Raw genomic sequence first — 13660 nt, 5'->3', positions numbered from 1 at the left:
ATATTTCAGTCGTAAAATTTTGGAGGTGACAAATTTTTTATTTCAGTTTTATTCATATATAAAAAAAACCGTTTTATTGATTTTTTTCATACTTGTTTGGTATCACGTTACATTATATTATATAAAATTTAATTCAAGTCTCTAGCGTTTTTGGTTCGTAAGATATTTAGGGTTAACCAAAATATTCACCTTTTTTCAAACTGCTATGGTAAAAAACCGCTCACGCAATTTTCTTAAGAGCCCTTTCTGCATCTTTCTGCTTTATTATCTGTATAACAAAATTTATTTGAAATCGATATCTCTTCTGGTTCTTGAGCTATGGACGACGAAAAAAACGTCGCGAACGTACGGACGTACGGACGTACAAACGTACCTACACACGCACGCACAGACATCTTTCTAAAAATCTTTTATTTCGACTCTAGGGACCTTGAAACGTCGAGAAATGTCAAAATTTTCAATTTGACAAATCGGACCCATTACAATAACTTCCTATGGTAAGTTAAAAATTTGGTCATGAGTTTTTGGAATTTGAATTCCGCTCCGATGGTAAACTATACGTTCCGCGATGCGACGATCCGCAAGGAGTGCATTACTATGCTATGGAGAAGCTCAAGTGAATCATATTAAAATCGGAAACTATGTCTGAAGACGATGCACCATGGCGACCACCAGTCGGAGTTGGACGTCAAGAGCTAGAGATTATCATTCTCGATTAAGACATATTATTTATTACCTCTAAAACTGGCTCACTGGATCTTAAGACCCAGAAGGTTTAAAATGATTCTATTACTGGTACAGAACAGGATCTTAAATGTCATGTTTTCTCACTGATTGGGCTTTATGTCAAAATAAAGCCTATATAAAATACTTATGTCTTAAAATCTTTAAATGACACCCTTGCAATTAAGACGACATGATGCATTTTCAAATAAATTTCAAAACAAAATGTATATGGTAAAAAGTCAAGTCAACCCCTATCACAATTTGGCATTCCTAACGGCTTTCGAGTTACTGTTGATCTAATAAAAAACATTTTAAACACCTACATCTGGTCGGTTTTTCACTCAAACTGTCCAGAAATGAGTTTTGTTTTGAGAATTTTTTGCATATCTGATATCTCTTCTAAAATTATTTTTTGTTTAATCCTCACAAGACTCAATATAAATTTGATGCAATGATTTATAATTTTGACCAAGTTGATGTTAATGTTTGATTTGAGAACAATTAAAGTGGTGATTCTCATCGGCTTTGTTGATCTTTTAGATGATTAAATGAAAACAGTTTTCATCTTATTTGTCCCAAAGTTTCCACAGTGAGTGCCGTCTTCTACGTTTCACTAGTATGCAAGATCTAGGTTCACCTTTATCTGTCACATAAAGTGTGTAGTATCCAGGAGTCCTGAGTCCTCCAACAACGGATCCTACAATCCATGGCTCTTGGATCAGGACAATGTCTTCCCCGTTACTCGCCAGACGGAGAAGAAGTGAGGCCGAGGCCTTTATGGAGTGTTGGAGATTAATCTGTACTAACTGCAGCATTTTGGCTACAATTAAGCAGATCAACCTTTACCACGGTTTTGTCTGATCCTCTGAGTCTGAGGATGAACCCAAGAGTTCGTTCTCGCTCAGAAGGATCATGTTATGGTCGTCCTCAGTCTCCATTAAGGATGGACTGTCTACGACTTTTGTAGAGGGTGCAGTCGCGATTGGAGAGGACAAGGGTGATCGTCACCCTCTGTTAGGAGAGAAGACGACGACGACGTCCCAGGTTCACCAACCTTCGGTAGTTTTTGAAGGCCCGCTTTCCGCGTTAACCTCATCTTTTTATAAATTCGAATTTTAATGGATTCAAAGTCATAGTTAATGGAGCCCTCGTTTAGGGCTAGAGGAGCCAAGGATTCTTTATTGAGTACCACAATGGCGCTCCTATAAAGACCCTTCACTTCCTCTAGCTTGGCTATTTTCCAGTTATGCGTCGGAAGGGACGGGTTGCACACTTTGACCATCTCGAGAATGTCCTCGATACCAGCAGGTTCGATCGGTATCCAGATGCGGGCTCTAGGTCTGCTAGGAATGTCTTCCACAGCGACAATCTCGAGCTTCGCACCTGGCCAAACTTCACCTAACCGGCTGACAGCAAGCTTGTAAAGGTCACAAGACCTCTGGTCGCCACAAACCATGAATTAAACATAGCCTTGATGCCAACCCCCATCGCTTATGGAAGGAAGTGGTCCTGGAAGCTCTCTCAAAATGCTCAAAAAGCCATCCGAGAGCTTAACCTTGACCAACTGCCAACGAGCAGCCGATATTGTGCCATCATCATCGTGCCCTTCGCGACGTCACTGAAACTGGATTGTTTCCTGATGGGATTGAGGGGAGTGCTGGTGTTATGCACCCGAGGCCGTTTTGGTGTCGGTGTGGCCCCCTCAAGAGACCTTTCTCTTTTGGACGTAGAGTCCTTATTGGATCTTGTTGTAGCAAGTATGCTTTTGGCCCATTCGACGCTTGCGCTTTGCTGCGGTGTCTTTTCAGCCCCCAATGAAGCACCAAAGGCCTTTAAGATTTTCGCCGCTTGCCGCCTTTGTCTATAAAGGCTTTTTGAGAGTTTTCCATTTTTGGAAGTAGTGGTAGGGCCATTTTTCACAACCCTGCCACTACTGAAATTAGGTATCGCTACCTTTTTATTCTCATTGCTACCAACAGCAGAGGAGGGTCCATGGTTAGCCCCTTCTCCCTTCTCTGTGTTGGCCGCAAGAGATACGACAGCAGGCTTTGACGCCAAGCTGCCACCCGGTCCTGAAGAGATACCGGTCTCACTTGTGTTTTTATTTTTGTTTTTGTTGTTAGTTTTGTTCATTTTTGGTCCCACGAGACGAGAAGAAAAAAAGGTCCATCTGCACTGAGATTCGCATGTACAGATAAGGCTAGTTAATCCGGAGGTCGCCAGGTATCCGGATACTCCGTTAGATACTGGGCTATTTTTGAATTGGGCCCCCAGCCAGGCTGATCACCGGCACGGGTCGTTTAACAACTTAGATCCAGCCCAATAATGATGAGAGGTGGTTGGGGAGTAAGAGAAAGGGTGAGGTGTCAGTTGATGTTAATTCATCATTCTGACGTGTAAGGAAAAAATTAGGATTCGGTAACAGCAATTCAGCTAGGTTACCTAGAGTGAGAAGGAGAATAGGAGATAGGACCTTTGCTAGCTTTTTCGACATTACAAAAGTGGGAGGTAGGATGGGAGTTGGTGACATAAACGTAGGCTGGTATGCCTTGTTTATGTGGGATGATTTTGGTAAGGTAGAGGGATAAGAACGTCCTTTAGTTTCAGGACTCATCTGGAGAAAGTTCTCGAGAATCATTGACCTTACTCAGCTTCTACAACTCGACAAGTTCGACGTTCAGAGTAGAAGGGTTCAACGGTTAATGAAGGCAATATTGTCATCAGGAAAGGACCTGAAACGGAAGCTCTAGTTCAAATTTGCTGACAATTTGCTTTGTCTGACAGCTCAACAGTTAAAAACAAAGGTCAACAAACAAAATACATTCGCTTTTGGAGCGATTTCCATTGGTAATTAGAAAAAGTTAAGAGGTAAGTAATTGAAATACACATAGAAAATGAGTTTCGAAGAACTCCTCATAGATTGAAGAACTCCGTCCATTGTGCTCCCGTATCCGCCGACGTCTCTAAGTCTGAGCTTCTTCTTTCTCCATGAGATGAACATACCTACGATATGATATCTACTTCCGCCATAAATTTAATTGTTTCGATATCAAAATTAATATTTTTTACTCCACGAAAAATGAAAACACACTTTTGAGAAAAAATAACAGCTGCTAATGACAGAAGTACCATTTTAGAAATGTCATATTAGAAATGTCATTAAAAGCAACCTCGAAGCACTCCTATCGTAACGCAGACGAAGCTGAAGCTGAAGAATATTTCTTTTTCAGCCATAAAGACTTCGTCTACCTAGGATCCGCTATGAACGTAGAAAATAACACCAGATCAAACGAAGAATAACTCTTGCTAACTGTTACACTCAAAGGGATATGCTACCCTTATTATGTAAACACAGTGTGAGCACTAGGAAAGGGAGAGAGGGGTTGAAAGGAGATGTCAGTGCACATTGGTTTTGAATTCCTGAATATTGCAATAGCTGAGAAAGACTGAGTGTGGCAAGGCATTCCACATTCGCATAGTACAGCAAAAGAACGAATCTCTGTACTTGACAGTACGACCGAAGTTGCGCTCGAGAGTATATTGATGATCATTCCTAGAAGCGCGAGTATTACGGTTGAAATGTTTAAGGGGAGGAATGCCGCTGGCTATTTCTCTAGAGCATAAACCATTAAAATAACGTAAAAGAGGGTGGGACAAGAAACATTTCGACGATGTTCAAGTGACGTAAATGATCTTATGATGGTAATATCACCAATCAATCTAAATGCTCTTCGTTCAATACTATCCAAGAGGCTTAAGTAAGTTGCAGGAGCACCAGCCCGTTAAAGAAATGAGTGGCAAAGCCCTGAACGAGCTACCAAAGTGTCGCTGTATAAGAATCTCATCATCCCCTTTCTGCTATACAGTGCTGTACAGCGACGTTGACTTAGCCAGAAGGGTAAAAGTCTAACGACTAAGATGGCTGAGTCACGTAGAGCGTAGAGAAAACCAATGCCCCAGCCCGGAAAGTCTTAAGTGAGTAAAAGTAAGTAACTATTTTTAATCAGATATTGAAACAAAAAGAAAACAGAGTTTCTGTTTTTAATTTATTAAGAATCAATAAATGTCGGAAATATCATTCACACAGCTTCACAAATCAAACCAGGTGATCATTAATCAAGCAATATCAAAAGTGATTTGATTTGTTTTAATCAAAATCAAAACCACATACAGTTCTGCTTCCACTGATATTTTGATTGTGCAAGGGTTGCTTACGTTTATACAAATACTTCAACTCAAGAGAACGACAAAACTTCTGAAAACTCGTTTGCAAAATTAGATTCAGGAATTGACATTTGAGATAGAATATATACTTTGTTGTCACTTCCAGAAATGCCAATCCTACAAATTATATTAAATCAGATATAAAAGTAAGTACAGTGGTTTTTTGGTCCTTGTATTACAACAAGAACTCAACACTTTATAAATAGAAGAAAAATCACTTAAAATCATAAAATGATCAAACATTTTATAATAAAATAACATCAATTCCGCATTTGTCGTTCGTCTTCTGTTGCTAAGGCACGCTCGATCATCACCAGCCATATTAGAATGAACGTCCTCAGTCCCCACGATCAACATCAGCTCATGAAGCTCATGATCATCATCATTCCAGCAGCACTCGAGAAAGTGCTCCAAATCGTCCCACAAACAAAAACAACGTTTTTTCTCCGATATCTCCCAGATTTTATTATTATTAAATTATCGGAAGCTGATTGACGCTTTCCAGATGAACACAGCTTGGGCGTTTTTTTTACGGTGGTTGCTGCTGTCACCCCTTGCTGCCGCGACTCAACCCAAAAGTCCCAAAAGATAAGTCCTTCGAATTGTGTGGTGTTTTTCTTTCGGTGGCCATCATTGGCTGGCCGAGTCGAAAATCATACGAGATACTTTTTTTTAAGCCTTTGAAGTGTGATATACATTCCTGCGGTGGTCGGTGGAGATGCTGATGGTGCTGGGGCCATTGGCTAAGGCTAATACGAGTCGTACACATTTCAGTTGTTTTAAACAACAAATTAATTTATTACCGATCGATCCACTACGGGTCACACAGTAGTGATCGTCTTCTTTGATTATTCGAAAGAATGAAATGAAATGAGCAAACAAAAAGTTTGGAAACGGATCATTTGACCTAAAAATAGCTAATGACATACCGGGTGGCCATCATAGGCTATAGGCATGCCGTGTGGCTTGTGGCGATGTTGTTTTCTTAATTTTTCACTAAATCGTTTTTACTTTTTTTTTCTCGGGTTTTTACATAAATTTCACGAGCGTTTAGTACATGTGGACAAAGTAGCACAAACAATCGCGGTATTCTCAGCTTTGAGTCTTTAACAACAAAAATGAAATCTGGCTATTTTGGGAAAAGGATTAGCCAATATCAGAGGGAAGTTTGTCATGAAACGGAATGCAGACCGCCTCACTAAGCCGATTCGGCCATTCCTATGGCATGGCACTACGATATGACGTGATAGAGGTAGAGCTGTGGTTCTGTTGCTGCTGCTGATGATGGTGATTACGACTAAACAACTTGAAGGAATCTTTTAGGGGCTTCAAAGATACACATAACACACACATCTTCACTTCAGATGGGGTTGCTTCATGCTGTCAGGTGAATTGTAATTACATTTTTTTCGTATCTCGTGCGTTGGCAATATTTTTGTTTCGTTTACAGTTTTTGTTAATTTTATAGATTTTTGTTTAGATTTTCCGGAGATTTATTATGTCATTTCGGCGGATTATAGTGTGTGAATTGTTTATAAGATCTGGTTATGGGCTTCAGAAGCAAGGAATGGGGAGGCATTTGGGCGATGACGATGTATGATGGGTACGTGCAGAGCTAAGGCGAGGCGCGGCGGTCGGTCGTCGCGGAGCGTCTTCGTCGGTTGGGCGGTGGTGGTTCTTCGCCTTCTTCTGTTTTTCGATTGCTATAGTTTATGTTCTAAGAATAAAATTGTATTGATGTGTTCTGAAGAATGTCAACGGGGTGTAGAGCGTAGGCGCCGCTATTGCAGACGGCCGACACTAAATGCCAAACATTTTATTGGCTGTAAAATGTTTCGTTTTTAAAGTGAGTGTTTTTTTGCGCAATTATATAATGGGAAACGATTGCTTCGAAAATGCAGGTTTTGAAGAATAATTTTGAAAGTATTGATGGATATTTTTGTATGGATACAAATTTACTTTGAAAATAAATTATATAATGGGTATTGTAATGGTGCACAATTATCGGCAATTAAAAGGTGGGGGTGGTGAAAAACGTGACGATAAAAACTGATCCATACTCGAAAATCTTCAATAAAAATAGTACACACTCAAAAACGCTGAATAATGTTGAGCCAAGAAAATTCTGTTACGCTAAAAAAGTACTACTTACTTACTTATCCGGCTCACAATCCGTGAAGGGTCTCAGCCTGAGATACTGCAATCTTCCATTGTGAACGATTTCTCGCTCTCCAGTCACCGAGACCAAGCGCTCTGGCATCCACAGTCACTTGGTCCTTGTACCGTAGGTTCGGTCTTCCTTGTCGTCTTGGACCTGGGAGCTGGGCTGAGAAGACTTTCTTGGCTGGAAGGTTGTCGTCCATTCGCTTGATGTGACCGAGCCAAAGTAGTCGTCTTTTCTTAGCCTTCTGGACTACATCTACATCTTGGTACAGCTCATACAGATCTCGGTTGTATCTTCTTCTTCATTCGCCATCCGTCCAAGAATTTTTCCTTCGAAAGTGCCCAGTATCAATTCCCCTTCTTTTACTTATCGTCCAGCACTCGGCGCCGTATAGTAGGACTGGTAAAATCAAAGTTTTGTATAGCAGACACTTTGTGAGGAGTTTTTAACCCAGTAGTTTGGCCAAACCGAAGCAGCTGCGGTTCGCTAGGGTAATTCTTCTTCGGATCTCCACTATAAGGTGTCGTTCGTGGGATTGAAGTTTGTTTCAAGGTAGGTGAACTCCTTAACTACCTCGAAGTTGCTGCTACCAACAGTGACGTTTTGTCCTAGGCGGTGGACAGATGTTGCTTTGTTTGTTGATAACATGTGCTTGGTCCTCATTCACTTCAAGACCAACTAGTTTCGCCTGTTCTTCAATCGCTGTGAAGGCCTCAAGCACAGCTCTCTTGAATCGACCGATTATGTCTATGTCGTCCGCATAGCCTATTAACTGAGTGGATTTGTTGAAGATAGTGCCCTTGGTGCTTACACCTGCCTTACGCAGTATCTGCTCCAGGACTATGTTGAAGCAGTCACATGACAACGCATCTCCTGCGCAAGTTTAGAATAACTCGGATGAGCTTTTACCCATTTGCACACTGCACTGCGTATTGTTTAGCGTCATGCGGCACAGCTGGATAAGTTGTTCGGGATCCTGAATTCAGACATCGCCATCATAAGCTCTTGGCGGTGAATGCTATATCATAAGCAGCTTTAAAGTCGATGAAAAGATTATGGGTTTTGACTTGAAATTCGTTAATCTTTTCCAGGATCTGCCTCAGTGTGAATATTTGGTCTATTGTTGTTCTGCCTGGCCTAAAGCCACACTGGTACGTGCCGATATTTGTGTTGCAGAAAGGTTTAAGACGCTCACACAGTACGTTGGATAGGATTTTGTATGCAACATTAAGCAGGGATATGCCACGGTAGTTTTTGCATAACATCGGGTCGCCTTTTTGGAGATGGGGCATATGGAGCTTATAGACCAGTCAGTGGGTATGCATCCTTCCTCCCACACTTTGGTGATGACTTGTTGTATGCGGTTTATCAAAAAACTTCTTCCATGTTTAAAGATTTCCGCGGGTTTGCCATCCGACCCAGCGGACTTGATATTTTTGAGCTTTTGGATGGCTCTTTCTACCTCTTCTCTGCCGGGGGCTGGGACTAGGTTTTTATTGACTGGTCTTGCTTCTCTTTCGCTTAAAAAGTATCTAAGAAAAAGTCCCTAGTAAAATTACAAGATCACAAGGTCTCAGGGGTCAAAATGTAACCATCTCTATTGAAAAATTGCACGCAAAACATCCCAAATTATGGCCTGAAGAATATATTTATCAAAGCTACATTAAACGAAATAGCTGCACCAGCCTCAATTTAGAATATATAGATTCCAATCAAACCTCCAGCATAAAAACAGAAACGGTGAGTATAGAGAAGCTTTTCAACAGTCATTCTTGAATTATTATTGATCGTTATTTGTGAAAAATCAGGATCATTTTAGTAAAGCAATCGGTGAATATAAGACGTTGCTGGAGATCGACCAACTTCTCTTCTTCTATCAGCTCAACGTTAAAAACATTAACCTACATATAAGTCTTTAAACAAAATATGATGTAATGTCGTATGAGGAATTCATTATTCCGAAGATCGTAGAGGATTCAATGGTTTATCGTCAGCACTACGAGCTACAGCAGAAATATTGAAAGCTGTTCTTAAGCTACTCCCTTGGTTTGATTCTTCATATCATTAATTATCCCCAACAGCTCCAATGATGAACAAGAGTGCTGTTGAACTGGGATCTTTCCACTTTAAGTAATTACATAGGTTGGTTAGGTTTACGGAGTCATGCATCGGTAATGGCCGAAAATCATCTCACCTGGATCCCTGTTGATTGATTTTCTCCCCAGGATTAAAAATATGGAACGAGGCTTAGGAAATCGGTGAGGTTTTTATTTAGTTTCTAGTTTTTGAGAAAATTTTGGAATTACCTAAGTTGGCAATAGCAATACTTCGCATAGGTCATCGAAACGCGTGTAATTTTCAAAGGCGGTTCACTTCTTTTTGCAATTCCATTTATTTCTTCTAGTGGCTTGTAAATCGTTGCTACGTTATGGCTTATATTAAACCTTGAGATCAGTTTTTGGCATATTTTATCTGAATTCTGTTTCATTAGCATCAATGTCACAGTGCTTTGGGATATGCAACGAAGTTTTTCCTAGTTAGCTTAACTGGGAAACGTTTCACCATATGGTACAAGGGCACTGTTTTGCCGGTTTTAACTTTGGTTTTATGACGGGTATGGCTTTGATTACTACTTGGCTATTGATAAAACAGTCTATGATTTTGTTCCCCAAACTGTGGGAAAAAACTTTTACAGCTGCAGAAATCCCAGGTAAATATGATTGAAATACATTTGAATGTGTAGGGAGCTTCATTGATCTTTCTAGCGAAGATTATATGAAAAGATACATACCTTTTCCTTCGGTTTTGAATCATCCGTAAAGACCGATATACCCTTTGTTTTTACGACCCTATTTTAATTTCAAGCATCTTTTTTATAATGATTTCTGTAAGCGTTATACTTGGTTAAAATATATGTAAGGCTTAAATTAGTCTGTTAGAGCACCAATAATTGTCAATGGTATTCTTTACGTTTCTATACGACCGAAAGAGGTAATGCGCTTTTGGCTCCCGGTTATTTCAGGAAAGCACTAGCGTGAAAAATGTCTCTATGGCTGCGGTAGTTCTTACAGACGATATTCTCTGAGTTCTTTTCATGTTTTCAAGATTGGTTTCCCAACAAAACATGCATATGTCAATATTGGCCTTATATAGGCTGTGTACATTAGGGTGGGCCACTTTTGAATGTTTGTGTTTACTTTTAATAGCTATGAAAATATGCCCCATGGTTACAGAAACTTGTTTAGAAACTTTCTGTGCAAATCAGGGCTCCGGATCGGCCCTGAAATTCTGAAAAATTGTATCAAATTCATATTTCTTAAAACTTTTTTGATTTTCATTTTTTTCTGAAGGAAATGTTATAAAACAAACTTAATGTACCATACACTTAAACAAAGTTGAAAATTATCCATTATAATTCAAAAAATAGGTATAAGCTATAAATGACGACACCTTGATATTAATAGCCATAAATGTCTTCCTCCATCTTTGCAACTTGGGTGGCTTTTAATATCAAACCAAGATGGAGCGTAAACATTGACAACATAAGTTTTCAATCGACCAAGATTATCAGAAGGGTCTTATTTTGCCACGTAGAGACGAAGAATCCGGTTAGCGTGCGTGAGCCATCTGGCATGTGACATTATTCCAGGCGATTTGTTAGATAAGTCTACAGAGCATTCACCAGATATAACGGTCGATACTATTTTGTACGGATACAGAACTGAGATCCTTTGTGTCGACCTGTGGCATTTGACCTGGAATATTTTGGAATCTTCAAAAAGCTCTCTCTTCACAATTTTCCAAGGCTTTTACAATTTCTCCAGTAAATGTTCTTGGCCCAAAAGTAGATCCATCAAGAAATGAAAATAAATGCCGAAATGTCTCAATGTTTTTTTCTACTATTCTAATTACACCTCAATATTTGCCAAAATTGACGTTTGTTTCATCTCATCCCATAGCCATCAATTGACCCAGAGGTACATTTTCTGTTAAGAAGAAATTAACGATGGCTCTTTCTATAGACTTGGCTGTTCCATCCTCTGGAGTGACATAGCTCAAATATTTGCTATCGGGTGTTTTAATTAGCGAAATATGTTCCTCAATAATGCTTTCTCCTTAATTTTTTCCGCCTTTTTCTTGTCGACCATTGTTTTATCTCTACGACCGTCAAAGTATAGCCTAGGTATTTGGTGAACTTTTTGTTTCTCGATTATGTTTTTTCGAGCTTTCTTTTTCTTCGCAACTTATTCAATAATAGGCATGTTAGTTTCTTGCAAAACAATCGAGGCTATAGCTGCAGCTGCTCTATCTGACAAACCGTAACCAAGTCTGTGTTTGTTTCCAATTATCATTTTTCTTACAATTCTTTGATTGGTTAGAAAATTTTGCTCACACGATCGAATTGTATGAGCATTTACATGAAGAAATATCAAACAAAGTCTTGCTGGAGGCGAGGAAATCACACCCTAGCGTTTGCGGCTTAAATTCCATCTTCTTCCAAAAATTCCACCAACATTTTGAGAAGAAATTCTTGGACAATTCCAACATTCTGCGACAAAAATCCACTCGTTTTAGAATACTTGCAACAAAAACAAGAACTGCGACGATCATTTAGTGTGGAAACGTGGACTTTGAACCTGATCCCAGAGCACGTTAATTAGGAATTATTGCTTGTTTCGGGGACGTGATATAACAATCTTTTTTAATATCAAGCCACAGATAATTATTATTCCTTCGTTAAATGCGTTGCCCTTTAATTGCTTGTTTTTCCACTTACTTTAATCGATTTCATCGCTTAAAAAAGTAACCATTCTACTGTCAGTCGGCTAAAGAATCTTGCGTGTAGATAAAGCACCAAATCTTTTCAATCTCAATATACCCTCTACGAACTATACAATCCTGTAAAGTCCACACAGGTGTCGCAGCGTACTTCAAAATTCAATTAATCACCATCAGGCGGAGATTATTGTCTCATAGGCTCTGCTCTATCAGATCACCCACCCGCTTTTAGACTCCTCCTCCCCTTTCTTTCATACACCTTTATTCGAGGTCAAATCTCACCAAGCCTAACCTAAAGTGTAGGTACACGCAAAAAATGTTCTGCGCACGAATGCGCAGCAATGCGCACATCTATATACAGTCTATAGGTACACTGTACGCTACGTACAATACCTCTCGCTAATCAACCTGGAAGATCAGGCTATGCCAAAAGGGTCCCAACTTCGAGATATGCGTATTAACGTATCTCTGCGCAGGCGCAACCGCATTCACACGAACAACACAAACCAAATCGGCAGTAAAACGCTCGAGCTTGTAACGCCGAACCTTATCAACTTTATCTGCCAACCGGTGTGGTGTAACTCTGAAGGCACGCTATGCCGCGTTAGTGCAAAACTATGTGCACCACCACTTAAACCGCCACCGGGCTCGCGCATAATTTCCGATTCCCCAGGACCGCATCGGGACCGGGCGCGATAAGTCCAGATCGCCGCCACAACCACAAAGAGATAATGGGAAAAACGTGTAATCCATTAGCGTTGCTCTTTGTAAATTGTGACAATGACAATATTAAGATAACAGTGGACAGTGGACAGGACACGGACAGGGACAGGACACTGCGCGAAACCAAACGCAAACGCAAACGCGAAAGCGAACCTGAACCCGAACGCCGACACCACTTCCAGAGATTACGCGCTTCTGCGCGTTCCTGATCGTAATGCCGATGCGATGTGGAGATGATGATGATGATGCTAGTGATGGTGATGTCGGATGTGGCTGATGATGATGATGCGCTGCGCATGTGAAACGGTGGACAAATGATGATCATACCCAGGGACCAGCTTTTGGATATCAGAATGGCGACACCGATCGCGAGATGGTTTCTGGTTTTTGTTTCGTGCTTAAGGATCCACTTTGGCTTCTGTTGTTGTTCCATCAGTCCTGCGCGCGCATGGGCGTAGGGAATTAATTTGTTGTCACCACTTGCAACATAAATCTTATGGTGAATTCGTGCCGATTGCTCTGCATGCCGCACCGGTCCGTCGGTCGGACCTAGCCAATAATGCTAAGGCTGATGGTGCTGTAGGTGGTCCACGATTTATGCGCGAACAGCACTTTGATCTCCGTTTTCTGATGTTGTCGTTTGGATCTCCATCGTCGTCGGTCGTCGTCGGCGTTGTCGGTCGTCATCATCACAGTGCAGTCTTAGCCGGGATAACATGATTTGCATAGATTGGCAAATTATCATTCAGTTGATGGTACATGAGCTTTAAATTGGTTTTCAAATACGATGGAACGTGTGGGTTTTGCTTCGCGTCACTCGAGTCATCCGTAGTAGATCTTGCGGAGAGCATATCCGAAGATCGCGTGATTCTGCAGGTTTTTGACGACATTGAGTGGGTAATGTTGTCGCTTAGAGATTATCAAAGCCTTTCAAGTTATTGCAGAAAATGTAACAAATTAAGTGTAAAGACAATCAGCTAAATGAGTTTGAAATTTAATTAAAAAATAACAAGAATTAGATCAACTTGTTTGCTTGTTTGGACG

The sequence above is a fragment of the Eupeodes corollae genome, chromosome 2, assembly GCF_945859685.1.
Source record: "Eupeodes corollae chromosome 2, idEupCoro1.1, whole genome shotgun sequence".
Taxonomy (NCBI): Eukaryota; Metazoa; Arthropoda; class Insecta; order Diptera; family Syrphidae; genus Eupeodes; species Eupeodes corollae.
Note: the sequence above shows the minus strand (reverse complement) of the source record.